Consider the following 15,750-nt stretch of genomic DNA (forward strand, 5'->3'; position numbering starts at 1 on the left):
CGGACCACCTGGACCAGCTGGGCTCTCCAGGCTGGACTGTGGACCAGGTGAGATGATGAGGAGCAGAAAAGCACAGTGATTAAAAACCCAGGCTTTGGAGGCAAACAAACTTAGCTCAAGAGATCTGCCACTGACAAGCTGTATGACAGGGAGATTTCCCCCCCGAACTCCCTGAGCCTACCATTCCTCATTTCTAAAGTGGGAATAATAATGACAGCCCTAGGATTCTTAGATGAAATGTTACAAAATAAGGATTGGCACGTGCTAAATGCTCATTTGGGCAATTACATTGTTACTACTCACAGCAGTGCCTTTTGTAAATGGTAAAGAACTGTACAGGTGTTAGTGCTTATGGGGCTGGATTATATACCTGGTGCAACCACTTCGTGAGAAGGCACAGAGACCAACAGAGTCAGCTCCCACTCCAGCTCTAGGTGCTTCCACCCAAAGCCCAGGATAAGGGTGGGATCTGGGTCCCTGCACCCCTCAGCTGGGTGGGGAGCTGCCATGTGAGACAATGCTCTCCTTTGCGTGCGTCTCGGCTCCTGGACCCCCACTGGATGCTGGGCCTGGCATTTGAGACCCCTGCCCAACCCCGATCCAGCATCAGGGCTGCCCACCACATCACCCATGCCATGCTGTGTCCATCAGAGGCCAGTGCCTGCATCCACAGAAGGGGAGAGGAGTCCCTTGTTTCCAAAATTTCCTTTTCCCTCTCAGGGACATACTTCTGGGTGGCAAGGCTGGCATGTGGTGGGAGAGGTAGACTGGGCTGAAGGGGCACACGTAGCCTGAGTAGGGAACACAGTGCCAGCTCCTCTCCTGATGGTTCACACACATACTTCACACTCAGGTGGAGACACATGGCACAGTATTTCAAATGTGTCATCACACACCACACAGACCCACACAGATGATGCACACTTAAAGACACAATCACAGGTGTATACAGATATGAACATGCACCTTTGAGACAGACAGCCACACAAGGGCACACAGAAGCAGCCACACTGACGGCCACAGGCCTTCACACGCCCCCACACTCACACGCTCACCCTTCCCTTAGCCCTGCCCAGTGCAAAGAGGCAGGAAAAGCCCCACCCCTTTAGTGGGCAGGGGACTGGGAAGTGGCTAACCTGGGTCTGTGGGTTCCCTTGGCCAAGGCACACACACCATCTCTAAGCAGGTGCTTGTGTGAGCTTGAACGCACACACACTCATACACGTTCCACCCCCAGTCTCACCCCCTGGCCCCCATCCCAGCAGGCTGGACAAAGAGCTCATCAGTGAGGTTTGTGGTGAGATGGGAAGTCCAGCAGGGAGCAGCTGCTGTCACCATGGCTACTGAGCTGACCCACTTCTCCTCCACCCAGCCTGGCCCACCCAGCCCAGGCAAGGGCAGACAGGCAGCTCTGGGCACAGGGGCCCCTCCCATCACACACAGTCAAGGGGCAGACAACCCTCTGAGGGGGTGGTAAGGGATGGGCTGAGCATCAGAGAGGCTGGGTCCTGCCTAGGAAGGCAATGTCCAGACATCCCTGGAGAAGAGCAGGGTGCTGAAGAGAGGTCCCCTGCAAGGCCTTAGCCCTGGTCTCCCCCAGCATCAGGGCCTCTGGCCTCAGGGACCTGCACGGGTCATTCACTTGCCCTGAACACATTCTCAGACACAGTCCTCATGACAGGGGGTGGGGTGTCCAGGCCCAGAGCTGGGAGAGCCCTGTATCCTGTTCTGAATGAGGTTCCTGAGGGCAGGGCTTGTCCCCCCCACCCCACCTGCCACCACTGACTAGGGGCTGTTGGGGCATGGCTGTGCCTTCATTCTTTGGACGGGGCAGCAGGTGTCTTCTCTGAGCCAGGGGGCTCCTGAGGACATGACCACGTGCCTTCCCTCAGAACTGGGGACAGAGGGGACAAGTCAGCCCTCAGACACTCAGCCTTGTGAGGAGACACCTCACAAAGAAGATGAATCACTCCCGAGTGACAGGCTCCCATAGCTCCCCATGGCCTGTAGGAGAGAGTAAAAACCCCTCGCCAAGGTCCACAGGCCAAGTGATACAGCTCACCCCATGCTCACACCCCTCCTCTGTACTCCAGTCACATTGGCCTTCTTTTCAGTTACTCCAAAGGGCCACTTTGTCAACTGTCTGCCTGGAATGCTCTTTGCCCGCCTGCCTCCATCCTCATGTTTTGACCCCTGACGTGTATGGCACCACCTTTGCCTGGCTGATCCCTATGCATTGCTCAGTCCCAGACTGAATGTCGTTTCCTAGGAGAGTCTTCCGGACTTGTACTGTTTCTGCTGATATGGCTAGAATTGTATCCCCACATGAAAGATATGATGAGGTCCTAACCTTGGTATCCCAGAATACGACCTCAGAATAGGGTCACTACAGATCTTCTTAGTTAAGCTGAGGTCATTCTGAAGTAGAGGGGTCCTTAATCCAATATGACTGATGTCCTCATAAGAAGATGGCTGTGGGAAGGCAGAGACACATAGGGAGAATGCCATGTGACAATGGAGGCAGAGATCAGAGTGATGTAGCAACAAGCCAAGGGATGCCAAAGATAGCCAGCTGTCACCAGAATCCAGGAGAGACCCATGGAACAGAGTTTCCCTCAGAGCTCTCAGCAGGAACCAACCTTGCCAACACCTAGATTTTGGACTTCTAGTCTCCAGGACTGCGAGAAAATAACTTTATGTTGTTTAAGCCAACTGGTCTGTTGCACTTTGTTACAGCTGCCCTAGGAAACTAACCCACTGTTATTCCTGACTTGTTCAGTGCCTGCCTCCCACACCCCACCCCTGGGTGTGAGCTGCCTGGAAACAGGAACCAGGTTGTCTTCTCCACCCTGAATCCCTAGTGCCTGGCACAGGTCTGGCACATAGTAGGGCTCTGTAAATATTTGAGGAACGAGTGAATGGTGATCTAAAATAAATATGAGATTAATAATATTTATAGCTGGGTGGTAGAATTGTGAGTCATTTTTATTTTCTTCATGTGACATATTGTGTTTTCTAAAGTTACCTCTTTAGGAACTATATTACTATATTGGAAAGAAAGCGCTAAATACATATTTTTCTTTGCAAAACATACATTAAAATAACAGACATTTTAACCACTGTGTGTTTTGGAGAGAGGGAAACATTCTGCTCTATGCTCGATAACTGCTTTTTTATTGATTAACTGGTTCCTTCTCGTGTTGCTAGAGTGCTTTCTGGAGTCAGATTTACAGAGTCTGAGCTCTGGGGCCTTGTGGGACATAGCTTCCAGGCGGGAAGTGTCCAGGCAGAGTATGCGTGCTTCTTGGCCATCTCTACTATCCAATGCCTCTCAAAGCTCATGGGATCTGGCCGGATGTGGCACCTGTCACCCAACTTGACACTTGAGAACACCACCAGCCCTGGCAGAAGACCACTCCCCCCAAAAGCAAGCTCCCACCCTCAGTGAATGCACAGCCCGGTGCTTCTCAAACTTAAATGTGAACACAAATCCCCTGGTCCTGTATTGAAATGCAGCTTCTGGTTCCATGGGTCTCAGGTGGAGCTTGAGATTCTGTATTTCTTACAAGCTCTCAGGCTGCAGGTCCATGGGCCACCCAAGGCATTGAGAGATAAAAATAAACTCTGATTGCTCTGCAGAAGGATTGAACTCCTCAGGATGGGGAGACCAGGGAAGTCATCATGAGGAAAAGCATCTCAGAGCACCTTAAAAATAGAAGGGATTTGGGAAGGTAGAGGTGGCAAGAAAGAGGTGAGAACTACCTGGGAAGGTCCAGAGAGAAGACGCTACATTCAGAGACTGGTGGACAGAACAGTGCAATTGGAGCAGGAGGTAAGTATGACTGTGAAGAGCAGGCTGGGAAGGGAGGCTGGGAATAGCCAGTGAAGGGCTCCAAATGAGGGCTGAGGCTTGGCTTTAATCCTGAAGGAAATGAAATCTGACATGACTTCGGTGCAATGTTTTACAGAAATCAATCTGACACTGAGTGAGAATCAGAAGAAAGCCTGACAGCGGGAAGAGCAGTCAGGAGGCAGGTAAGGAGGGCTGCACTGCTTTACACGGTGCAGGTGTGGAGGAGAAGGTGACTGGTTTGCAGGAGCTGCCTAGAGTTAGTGATGGGGCATGGTTGGGGAGAGGGAAAAAACAGAATCCAATGCAATTTACAGGGAGGCCGGGGACTGAGAGGTGCCATGAGCAGAGCCCAAAGTCCCAGAGGAAAAAGTTGGCCTAGGGGGAAGATGAGTCCCCACTTTAGACAAGATAAGTCTGAGATAATACTGCAGCTCCCACATGGAGGCGTTGGGCAGGTAAGCAGATGCACTGGAGCTCAGAAGAGCAATGTGAGTGGGCAGGATCTGGGTACGTTTTCAAGAGGGAAAAGCAGGATATGGAGAGGAAGGAGAACACCCAGGGAAGGGTACAGAGTGCAGAAAGGGCAAGACATAATGCTCACAGTTAGAAGCAGGAGGAAAATGGAATCCACTGAAGGGTGGCGAATCAGTCGCTAAGAGTGGGAGACCTCAGAGAAGATGCCATGAGTACACAGATGGCCAACCTGGAGACCCCACCACATTCTGCACTGAGACCGAGGCCTGCCTGGCCCAGGATGCAGGAGGGAGGCTGGGGAGCACCCTGACTCTCTCCTAGTGGGCAGGGGAAGTCCAGGTCTGAAAATGAGCACAGCTTGAATGGAAAGCAGACTTTGGTCAGTTAGAGAAGGGGGTTAGATTCCCTGGGGAGGGTCTAGCCTGCAGCAGGACCCTAAGAGTTCTGGGGTTCCCAAGCACTTATTCTAGTTCAGCCCAAGCACAGTAAGGACAATCCCTCACCCAAACCCACACAGACACACACACACACACACGCACACACACGCACACTTACTTCACACCCACAGAGCCACAGAATCCCTCTCCCTGGGAAATACTGGATCTCAACAAAAACACCCATTCGGTCCCTGTTGCCCCTAGACGAGGTGGCGGAACTGATAGACAGGTGGTAGGGATAGACTAGCTCATCCTCTGAGGCAGCGGCCCGCTGCGGGTGCTGGTGGATGGGGCAGTCTCTCCTCCTGCCAGCCCTGCCCCAGTGTGAGCGCCGTGGCCCTGTCAGGGGGAGACGCAGCAGCACCAAGGACAGCGGCCAGCCTCCGCTCGCTTCCTGTCCACCCAGCTTCCTTTTTTTTTTTTTTTTTTTTTTTTTGGTCAGTGCCGCCGCTAGGCCTGATCAATATTTCATTGGGATAGGGGCTCGGGTTACCAGCTCCTCGCCAAGCCTGAAGGCGCCGCCTGCTCCTACCACCAGCTCTGGGGACCCTCTTCGGGAACTCAGCAAACTCAGCCCCAGACACCGCCTTCAATGCACTCTTGTTCCCCGAAAAGCCCCCTCCCGCCCCATCCCTTTCCGGGGCACAAGGACCCGTGTGCACAGCACACACCCTCACGCAGGCACTCAGACACACCACATAGCCAGAAACACGCTGTACAAAGACGAAGCCATACACAAAACACACACCACACCCAGCAAGCAAGCCATCTAGACGCACACGCATGCGCACACACATGCACACACACCATATGCCTCACAGACACACTACATGGAGATGCACTTACCACACACCCACATGACACACTCTGCCACACACGTTGCACAAAAACTCCCTCACAGAGAACCTCAGACATATGATGCAAAGATGCCTCTACCATAGACACACACATCACACACCCACACATGTATGCACACACACACACACACACACAATATGCTCTCAGAAAGACCCCCAGACATGTCATCCAGAGCTACATTCACCACAGACACATATTACATGCACATATTCCTACAAACTTAAACTCTCTCATACACATACAACACACCTTTGCAGAAACCCACGGACATTCATCCTGGATATACAAGCACATGCCCCACACTACTCAGGCTCTGCACCTTCCTGGAGCCCAGGCTTGCTCTCCAACTGTGGACATGGGACTGGGGGAGGGACTGGGGGAGGGACAGATAGATCTTGGGCTCTGTGGATAAATCCTGTATCCTGAGGCCTGCTGGGGCCAATGCCCAATCCCCAGGAGCAGGCAGACAGCAGCACAAACAGGGGGGCAACAGGGGATTGGGTTAAAGGGGACCTTTGAGACCCCAAGTCCTCCTGGCTTCTCTGTCCCTAGGCCCCAAGTTCTGGGGTATGAGGTTCTGGAGGCAGCCTTACTGCTCCCTGAGACTCCAGGCCTCTGAAAGGCTCTGACACCTGGGTTGAGCATGAAGATCAGGAGAACCATGAGACCTGCAGCTCTTGTTCCCCCAGGAGTGCCCAAGACCTGACTCAGAGACAAGAGGGCATCCTACCCCCATCCAGACACTCCAACTCCAAGAGACCCCCAAGCAGGCTGAAGGAACAGTGGCACAAATCCTCCTCTCTGCTGGCATAATCAGGGCAGTATTCTCTGAAAGAAAGCCAAGCCAGAGCACAAGATAAGGGGAAGGATGCAGGCCGGCACAGCAGGAAGAGACCACTAAAATTTCTGGGTAGGCGGAAGGGACCTTCAAGATTATCTAGGCCAATGGTCCATACTCTGCCATATCTGTAACACGTCCCAATTTTGTATTATCTACATAACACTATGTGCTCGCTTAATGGTATCTGCTAAATCTATATCCTGAGGTGCTCATTATTATTTTCTTCAAATTTACGATTAACTTAAAAGCATTTATTTTAATTAGAAACTTTGTGTTGCAACTATAGACAGAAAGCCAATATCACTTTAATAACTAGAAGATGATAGTAAAATAAATACAGTATTAACAAAGCTATATTATTAAATTGTAGCTACATGGAGCTGCCAGTCAAGATCTTTTTGTTAAAAAGGGGAGGGCAGCAAGCATTGGGAAGTTGGTAAAGACACACTAGCATCACAGTGATTCTTTCTCCCTGGGACAACCTTGGACTTGACAAAGTTGAAAGAAAACCAACTTTTTCACCATATGAGCCCATGCTGTGTAATGGCAGGCCCACAAACCATTGAAAGTCATCTCAGGTCTCACTGAAGGTACCGCTCTCCATGTTGGGAAGCTCTAGGGTTGTTCACCTCCTGCAGGAGTTTGGGCACAATGGCCAACTGGCACGCTGTTGCCACAGTCCATCCTGGTAATGACAGTCCTTAGAAACTGCCCAGTTCTTTCATATTTACAAACTGTCCTTACACCCACATCTAATACTAGCCTCACAGCAGGAATTATCATCCCCATTTTTTAATGAGAAAACCAAGGCTCTTGAACGTTGAGACTTGTCCAGAGTCACACAGCTACACAGGGTAGGTCCACAAGTAGGGGACCCTCAACTTCTGCTCAGATGCCTTTTCTGCTCTACCTGCATCTATCCGTCCCACATTCAGGAGCCCTCGCTCTGGGCTGACCTATGCTGGGTGTAGAGTAAGGATGGTATCCTGGTGTCTGCCTGGTATCTGAGGCTCTCACAGTCCCAAAGGGCAAACAGGCAAGTGAGTAAGTAGCTGAAGTTATGAGATATTAAGAGCTTTTATTCTGGGCCCTGGCTGGTGTGACTCAGTGGATTGAGTGCCAGCCTGTGAACAGAAAGGTCGCCAGTTCGCTTCCCAGTAAGGGTACATGCCTGGGTTGCAGGCTGGGTCCCCAGTTGGGGGCGTGTGAGAGGGAACCTATCGATGTATCTCTCACACATTGATGTTTCTCTCCCTCTCTTTCTCTCTCCCCTCCCCTCCCTTTAAAAATAAATAAAATCTTTAAAAAAAAAAAAGAGCTTTTACTCTGGAATCACACTGCTGTGTGCTCCTAGCTTGTAAATGTCACCTCTCTGAACCCCAGTTTCATTGTCTATAAAATGGGTGTAATAGTACCTATCTTACAGGGCCATGTGCATAATGTCTGGCACAAAGCGTTCAAAAATATTTAATAGAGAAGTACAAAGAACAGAATTAATGCAGGTAAGGAATAACAGATTGGGGGAAGGAGAAGTAGGCGTGGCATGGCTCTTCACTGAGGAAAGGAAATGATATAAGTCTTAGAGGATAAATACGATTTTGGTAGGGAGAACTGTTCTGATTGCTAATGCCCTCCTCCTCCCTCTCTCGCCACTCCAAAATTCAAGGTCTCATTTCCCTATCTCTCTGCTCAGGCCTCTAAATGATATTTCACATTCTTCAGAGCCTGCCCTGGGCACTGCCGCCCCAGGGAAAGACTCCCCTTTAAGTCACAATGCCCAGTCTGTTTCTCTCAGGTGCTGTCCAGACGGAAGGTTGGAGGCCAGGCCCACCCTTGCACTTTAAGGGTTCTAGCAGATCTCTTTTGAAGTACATGCCCTGATAACAAAGAGCCCCACTTTCTCTTAGGAGGTCAAGAGCCATGCTTGCATGTCTGACTTTGTGATCCTTCCCAGCAGGCTGCAGGTGATTGGACTGGATGGGCACTAGACCCACTCAGAGCCAATCAGATATCCTTCTGGAAGTTTGGACTTGGATCTATCTGTTAAACCCTGGGTTCTATCTCTGGATGTGGCTTGAAGTGAGGGACACAATATAGGAACTATAGGTGGCTCAGCATCTGGAAAGCAGAGAAAACCTAGTCTGACAGACAGAAAGGTAAAGGCAGCCAGTAAGGCTGCTTCATGTTCTCCTGGCCTACAGGTCTCACCTCCCAGAGTATAAGGAGTTTTCTGCCCACCCGTTTCCAGGAATCCCTTGTGTCCTTGTAATAAACCCTTTTGTATGACTGAAGCTGGCTTGAGTGGGTTTCTGTACACAAGCAAAGACCTAATTAAGACAGGGAGAAACTGGGAACTGGAGACTCAAAGATGAGCAATCCTGAAGAAAAATAATCACCATGCCTGCACCAGAGGAGCTCAGTCTAACGGGAGACAAAGAAGAAGAGATGTGGACTCAGTACAGATGTGGCCGAGAGAGGTGGGCTAAGTCAGCCCAGGCAGGGGCCGGGATGGTGTCTCAGAGACTTCACAGCAAAGGTGGCAGCCAAGCTGATTTTGAAGAAGAAAGGACTTTCTCAGGAGACAAAGCAGGGGTGGGGATGCATTACAGGCAGAAGGAACAGCAAGTACTGAGGCCCAAAGGCCCAGAACAGCCTGACATGTTAGAGGAACCGCCAGGAGTTCAAAGTGTGGTGGGAGGAGGGGACCGGGGAGAGGCAGTCACGCAGATCACAAAGGGCTTTGAACACCATGCTAAGAAACTGAAGCCTTCCCTGTCAGCAATGGGGAGCTACTGAAGTATTTTAAGTAGCAGGGGGTGACAGGGTCAGTTCTGAGTTTTAGAAAAATGGCTCTGGGGCCATAATGAGAAAGGACTGGAGAAGGCAGGCAGGGAGACCAGTGAGGATGCTAAGCAATGATTCATCTATTCCTTCCTTCACTGAACAACTCATTGGGTACCTCCTATGTGCCGGGGCTAGGCAAATTGGGATTCCTGACCCCACGGAGTTCGCAGTTTAGCAAGAAAGGGAGACAAGGAAAAAGCAATTCAGATGTGGTAAGCGTCATGAAGAAGTACAAGGTCCTATGGAGGAGGGTGGTTCGCTTCCGGTTTTCAGGCTTTGCTGTGGAAATGACGTCTGAGCTGGTGTCTCTCTGCAGGATAAGTAGGAGTTCATGGGCAGCAGGCAAAGGAGTGTATTTCAGGATGAGGGAACATGTGTGAAGTCCTGCAGCTGAGGGGCAGGGAGAATAGTGCAAGATGATACAAAAAGATAGGCAAGGACCAGATCACACGGAGCCTTGTTGGTGACGTCAGTTTGGCTTTTTTTTCCCCTGGAGGTCTTGGAAGGGTCTTAAGCATGGAAATGATATAAACATTTATGTTTAGAAGATCACAGTGTGAAAAATGAAATGAAGTGAAGCAAGAACAGAATCATAATGAGATCAGTTTAGCGGGCTGTCGCAGCGGTCCGGGTAAGGGCTAATAAAGATCCGAATGGGGCGGTGGGCAGGGAGCGGGATCACAGATTCTTGAGATAGTCAGGAGAACTAACAAGACTTGCTCAGGATTGGCTGTGGGATGTGGGGGTGAGGTGTCCAGGAGAACTTCCAGCTTTCCAGCTTGAGCAAGTGGGTGGATGGTGGTGGCAGAGAAGAGCTGGGGACATTGGTGGCTGAGCAAGTGCCTGCAGGCGGAGCTGGGGACCTAGGTTTGGGCCCGAGGTTGATTGTGAGACATCTAAATGTGGCCCAGGAAGCAGTTATACCTGCAGGTCTTGAGCTCAGAAGAAAAAGTCAAGAGTAAATGAGGTTACCTGGTGGTGGGGTAGAGTGTGCAGTAGGCTAAGAAAAGGGGTCTGGGTGGCTCTGAGAAATCAGCGTGGAAGCAGAGCCTGGGAGCAGAGTGACCAGGAGCTCTGAGCTTGGAAAATCAGAACCGTGAAATCCAAAGGGTACTTAGCTCAGCCCTGGGAGGCATCTGGCTTTGGCCCACCTTTCCTGGCCAAGCGTGATGCCCTCCCTTCCCCATATTATCTTCCTCTTTGGCAAATTCCAAGTTATCCTTCAGACCTAGCTCAGGGGGTCACTCCTCCTAGTTGAAGACTTCCCTGGCCTAGGCATGTGCTCTGCAGTTTAACAACCTGGGTTTGAATCCCAGCTCTGCCACTTGACGACCGTGACTTTGGCCAGGAAACTCAACCTCACTTTCCTCATCTATACAATGGAAATAATAATAGTACCTATGTCATATGGCTGTTTGAAGATGAGTATGCAAAGTGCTTGGCAGAGAACCTAGCACACAGTAAGCACTAAATAAATGTTACTATTATTAACATCCCACCCACCCTGGGACAGTTAGTCATGTCCTCTACCTTATACCTCCTCCACTTGGGAACTATTTGCGGGTCTGTGCCTCTCCCTGCCTCTTCCTACCCCTACCCAATTTGTGAGGTTATATAATATGCAGGACCCAGTACTAAATGAAAATGCGGGACCCCTTTTGCAAAATTATTAAGAGTTTCAAGATGGTGGCAGAATACTAAACCAAGTATGGGATCCTTCTAAGTGGACGGTCCTATGCAACCACAGACTCAGGAAACCAACCCTGTCCTCATTCCCAGCCAGCCCTGGGCCTGGGCCCGGCCCAAGTCTGTGTTAGCCTCCATGCAATAGAGTAAAAATGCCAGCCGACAATTGAGATGGGGTTTTGAGATTTCCATCTGGAATTTCATTTTATCCTTCCCATAGAGAAGTAACATAGATCCTGTTTTATAGTCGATGACATTGAGGTTCAAAGATGGAGTGTGCCTTCCAGCTGGAATGTGAACTTAGGCCAGTTGGCTCGAAAGCCCTGCCTGGTGCCCTCTGGCTCCAAAGGGAAGTCAAGAGAACCTGACCCCAAGGGATGAACTTCATCAACAAGACCCAGAGAGAGGGAGCTGGAGGGACTGAGACTGGCCCCCTTCCTCCTGGGAGGAGCAATGTAAACAACCAGCTCCCTGGGCACCAGGGCTGCTGCACAGGGAAAGGGGTAGGAGAGGACAAAAGGTCACTCTTGAGAAGGTTTTGCCAGAGGGTCATAGACCCCAGCTCATACTCTTTGGAAATCGGACCCTGCCTTCTCTGCTTAAAACTGTTTAGGGGCTGCCCTTGGCCTCAGGATAATTCTCAAGTCTTTAGTGTCCTGCTAGACCAGGGAGTTCAGGCATAGCTGTGCTGATGCCTGCCCACTCTCTACCCTCTCCCCCCCACCACACCAGGCCTGTTCCCACCATTACTGAGGCTGTAGCACACATTGTTCCCTTTCCTTATTTCTTTTTCTTTGCCTCCTCAAATCCTTGTCACCCCAGAGTCCCTGAATCCCTCCTTTCAACACATATCACCTGTTCTGGGCCATCTCCTGGCTGGAATGTAGGCTCCTGGAGGCAGGGGCTGCCTGGCTCACAGAACGTGATACATCAGGTATCTGAATGCATCCCCCTGCAACAGAAGATGGGGGCCTGCACCTCTGCCCTTCTCTCCACTCCTCCCCCACCATCCTTTTCTTGTCAAGGCATCTTGAGTCCAAGGTGTGAGGGGCTCAAACTTGCAGAGGGAAGAGAACATCATACAGTACACAGCCTCCTGTGCTGGGCTGGGTGCTGGACGTCCAGTTAGTACATTTAATCCCTCAGGAATCTTCCAGACAGGTGTAGGACAGTCTGAGTGTAATTATTCCTATTTTCCAGGGGTGTCTGAGACCACCTGCCTGGAATGGTAAGAAAGCCTGGAAGTGGAGGATGCAGCATTTGAACCCAGGTCTGTCTGCTGCTCAAACACCCGGTGTCGTCTCTACCCCTGTGACTCAGTTTCCAGCCAGCTCACCTCCAGTCGGAGAGCAACGGTTTCCCACCCATACCCTCAGTTCACACACGCTCCAAGCAGCACAGCCCCTCTGTTGGGTCAGCAAAGCACCAGTGTAGAAGCCAGCATAGGAGCCACTCCTCCCCTGGGTTAACAAAATGCCCATGTGGGAGAAATACCCCCCACCCCTGGTTAGCCAAACACTAATGGGGGAGACACCCCCATTGTTAGCAAAGTGCAGTTACAGGAGGCACCCCCTGTACCCCCAGTCAGCAAAAAGCCAGTGTAAGAGACAATTTCCTATACCCCCGTATGCCTGGGCCCATGACACAGGCTGGGGGTGCACAGATACAATCCTCCAAGGTGGTGTTCCTGGGGTGGAGGAAGGCAATGTAGCTGGGGCTGCTATTGCTGCCTGGGGGAGAAGGTCACGGCTGGGGAGTGGGGCAGACTGGGGTGAGAGTTCTCAGATGGCACTAATGAAATCAACCACCAGCCTGCCCCCCCACCCCGCTCCCCAGGGACCCTCCAGGCTCCAGCTGATGCAATGCCCAGGCCAGATAATTGTTTTCTTCCCTCCTTAAAGGGCCAGCTGCTGTTGCAGCTGCAGACATCACCCTGACCTCTGACAGACCTCATAGAGCATAGCACCTGGTTAGGGGTAGGGGGAGCTCAGAAAGGAGCAGCTCAGCCCTTGGTTCTGCAAAGTAAGATCCAATTAATGTCCAGAGGCCAGAAGTGTCTATGAGCAAGAACGGAGGGAAAGATAATAAGAGTGAGACAGTGCTTGGCTCAGGAGAACACATGCCCCGAGGGAGGAACTTTGGTCCCAGCTGGGTCCTCAGCACCTGACTCCTGCCTGCCTGTCCCATCAAGTCTTTGGCACAAGAGTTGCTCCTGAGTTCAGCAGTTATCTTACTGAGTTCCCCTGAGTTCCACGCACTCTGCTAAGAAGCTCAAATCCACCATTTTATTTACTCCTCCCAACAGACCTAGAAGGTGGGTTTGTTTTACTGAAAGAGTCTCAGAGAAAGGAAGTGATTTCCTTAAAGTGCAAAGCCAGAAAGTGGCACAGCCTGGGTTTGAAGCCAAGTTTGTCCAACTCTGGACTTCATATCCTGCAGAGGATCAGATAGGGTTCAAACCCTAGGGCTGGAGATTCCTAAACCAGGTAGCCTGGCACAGAGGGCAGGGAAGGGGTCCATGGCCTGAAGGGCATGGTGCCTGGCTTAAACACAGGTTTCACAGACCCATTCCCTAACCCCCGCCCCAAGAGAATACCCCATTAGGTTGCCCACATACCCCCAGAGACAGCTGGCAGCTGCCTGATTACAGACTAATTGGTGGTGGCTGGCAGAAACTGTGGGGTTGGCTAGTTAACCCCTTGATGACCAGGCCTAGCCCAGAAAAGTCCTCTCCCCACCACCTTAGGCCCCAAACCCAAGGACTCTAGACTTAAGAAGTCATCATGGGCAGAGTGCAGGACCAAAAGGACAGCAGCCTTTCTCCCCACACAGAGTCAACAACCCAGGAGCAGGGGTGGACACTGACATTCACCTGGGCTCCCCAGCCCCATAGGACCACATTTGAACGGCCCCAGGTGGCAATGCCAGCCAGCACCCCTTGTTCTCTGGCCTTGGGTAGAGCACTACCCACCTCATTCTGAACCACGGGAACTATGACCCTCCCTGTTCCAGGCCCAGGACACTTGGAAGAAGCCCCCTCCTCAAGGATGGGTTGTCCAGAGAAAGTGATGTGGGCATGAGCCTGAAGGCCCAGTGAAGATACTGTCCCCTCAATGAGAGGGTGCCCAGGTTGCTCACCAAGGGTCTTGCCAAGCTTCCCTGAACCCTGGACTCCCCACCATGGTTTGACCAACAGCCTTTCCCAGCTTCCCAGAAGTCCCCTCTTCCCACCCCAGGGCTGGAGTAAGCACCACCCCTTTTTTTTCAGAGTTGGGGGTTCCTCTAGGCACCACAATGGTGTCTCATTGGGAGGAAAGAGTGGCCTGTGCGCTTCTCAACCAGGGCACAGGCAGGAGGGAGGAAGGCAGGCTGCCTTCCAGCTCTCTTTCCAGGAGGAATTTTAAGCACTTTCCAAAAATGCCATGCGAGGCAATGCTGTTGAAGACCAGGACCCCAGATGCTCTGAGCTTCAGCAAAACACTCAAGACTCTGGAGCCCCCTACCCCATTTTTCAGGCTTCTCCAAACACCCCACGTTCCCCTCATACCTTAGCCCCCACCCCAGAGCCATTACACACACTGTGATCATCTGCCCCCATCCCACGGCTCCCTCCCCCTAGACCCTCCACGCTCAGATCTCTACGTGGCGCCTCCCGACCGGAGCTCCACTCCCCTCCCCTCCCCTCCCCGGGTGGTCCCTCAGACCTCTGCAGCCCTCTTCCCACGTCCGCTCCCTGGCAAACAGGGCCTACCGACTTACCCGGGGTGGGGCCAGGGTCCAGACAAGGAGGGGTCTCCGTTGGCTGAGGCGGCTCTGCAAGGCGGGGCAGGTGCTGCCCCGGGACCCCGCCCCGCGGACCCGGCGGTAGGCGCGGCCCGGTCCCAGGCGGGCTGCAGACTCCGAGGAGGTAGGGGCGCGGGGCGGGGAGGGGCGGCGAGAGAAGCTCACGGGGGCATCGCCCGCCACCGGGCCGGGCAGCTCCGCTCCGTCCGCTGCGCTGCTGGCTCCCCGGCCGCCACGATTCTCGGCAGCCGCGGGGTGCAAAGCCCAAGCCCGGGCTGGCTGGAGGCGAAGAGAGAGGCGGGGCCTGAATGGGGCGGGGCATGAGGCGGGAGGGGCCAAGAGGGGGCGGGGCCAATTGGGGCTGGGTCGTTGCTGGTGGGCGGGGCCTGGTGGAATCTGGAGAGTGTGGGTTTGCCAGGTTGGGGGCGACCTACGCTAATAAGGCCTCGAAGGGGGCGGGGTCTAGGATGTGCCTCAAGCCTCTCCACATCCCTAGGTCTTTCCTGCCTTGTACCTTAGCCACTCTCCACCACAACCTCTATTTGCTGTTTCTTAGCCTTCCTTTTCTTTGGGGACCCCTGTTTCACCCTAGACCAGATCCAGGAACGTCAGGTGATGAGAGAAGGGGGAAAATGACTTACAAACATCAAATCCAATGTATAGATGGAAAAACTGAAGCCCAGAGAGGAAAAGGCTTGCCTAAGTGCCTGCTATGAGGAAAAAGGCTTTATGGTGTCTCTTCCAGACAGAGGGTACAGTTGTAGGGTTTCTTGCTTTGAGACCCAAGTTAACCTCCCTTCCCTGCCTTTTCTTCTTCTCCTAGAGCAGTGTTTTTCGACTTGACATGATTTTGCCCCCACCTCCATTTCTGGGAACCTTTGGCAATGTCTAGAGATATCTTTGGTTTTCACAGCTGGGGGCTGCTACTAGAATCTAGTGAGAAGAGACGAGGCATGCGGCTAAACATCCTGCAA

General features: G+C 52.2%; 1 protein-coding gene across 1 annotated transcript in view; it reads right to left on the reverse strand.

The window, feature by feature from the left end:
- RIMS3 (regulating synaptic membrane exocytosis 3) overlaps window positions 1–15,061 on the reverse strand; it is a 33,377-nt gene extending 18,316 nt beyond the window's left edge. Inside the window, exon 1 of the mRNA XM_090269197.1 lies at window positions 14,753–15,061. The gene's annotated coding sequence lies outside the window, so the exon portion shown is untranslated. The remainder of the gene's footprint in view (window positions 1–14,752) is intronic.
- Window positions 15,062–15,750: the final 689 nt, after the last annotated feature.

Source organism: Furipterus horrens, unplaced genomic scaffold, assembly GCF_987537825.1.
Source record: "Furipterus horrens unplaced genomic scaffold, mFurHor1.1.pri manual_scaffold_3, whole genome shotgun sequence".
Taxonomy (NCBI): Eukaryota; Metazoa; Chordata; class Mammalia; order Chiroptera; family Furipteridae; genus Furipterus; species Furipterus horrens.